The sequence below is a fragment of the Canis lupus genome, chromosome 36 (assembly GCF_003254725.2).
Source record: "Canis lupus dingo isolate Sandy chromosome 36, ASM325472v2, whole genome shotgun sequence".
Classification (NCBI taxonomy): Eukaryota; Metazoa; Chordata; class Mammalia; order Carnivora; family Canidae; genus Canis; species Canis lupus.
The window spans coordinates 14,028,346-14,029,626 of NC_064278.1; positions in this window are offsets into that span (position 1 = coordinate 14,028,346).

The following is a 1,281-nucleotide window of genomic DNA, read 5'->3' on the forward strand; positions in this document are numbered from 1 at the left end:
TCCTAGACCTTGTTGCCATATCTTGTTCATCTATACATATATCCTGGCTTTTGTTTTTATAGGATGGGTTTCCTAAGAATGAGATTGCTGGGTCAAAAAGTATTATGTATATTTTATTTTAGTAGATGTTTCTAGTTAGCTTTCAAAAAAGGCTGTAGCAGTTCACATATCCACCACCCCAGTCTCAAGGAGCGGGCGGGGGGTGGGGGGAACAGTCATAAATGAGAGTGACATGTTGGGAGCCAGCAAGGAGCAGGGGTCATTCAAGGAGAGGAAAAGTTCTGTGGGATCCCCTAATCAGCAATCAGTGAGCTAATGGTAAGTGGTTCTTCAGAAGAAAATGCCCTATTCGTCTTTATATCTCATGAGCCTAACATAGGCCTGGCACAGAACAAACAATTCAGAATCCCCCAAAGAGGGTCTGAAGACAGTTATCTCTGACTGCTAAAAGTTACCTCTAAAGCATCTCCATTTCATGGATCCCAGTGAGTTCTTTCCTACTGGGTGGTACTTCCAAATTACACAATAGAATGTATTTAACATCTGCTCTTAATTTCATTTGAGTCTTTATCCATCTCAGCTAAAATTCTGGGAAAAAAGAAGTTGTCTTGGATTGGAAAAACCAGGAAACTTGGCTCAAGAGAACCATTCCTAAGTCATGGAACATTCTGGGTTTTCAGTGCTCTACATGTGATGGTCACACCAAAAGGAGTACCCACCTCCCTTCCTCTGTGAGAGTCACATTTTTCTTATTAAGCCTTCATTCATCTCTCTTGCTCCTTTTGCCTTTCCAGGACAATGCTCCCTAATATGATACTCCTCACCTCATCTTTCAAGCCAAGACCTTTTGTTTGAATAAGGTAAAAGGTTGTGTGTTCTGCAAATAAAAAAGATCTTTTTTCAAAGAATCTACCAAATGTTCTCACAATTCAGTCCTAAGGATTTTACAGTAAAGGGAACAAAAGATTAGCCCAGCTTCATCTTACAATTGGGAGAGTTAGGAAATGCCAAATGAGTAACAAAGCTCCTAGTTTTGACCAAGCCTAGCTATGCATTTATGGGAATCATTAAGCTGCTCGAATGTCAAAGTCATTGTTGATGTAGTAAAGGGATCTTTATACTGAAAATAAGAGAGCAGTCTGTTGACAAAAGGAAGAAATACAAATTACAATGTACACTTTTAAAAATAGGAAGTCATAATACCAATTCATAGTTTTTCAGAGAGACACATTCCACTGCACTCTCCATAAACAGCCTTGCCCCAGCCCCACCCATACCCAC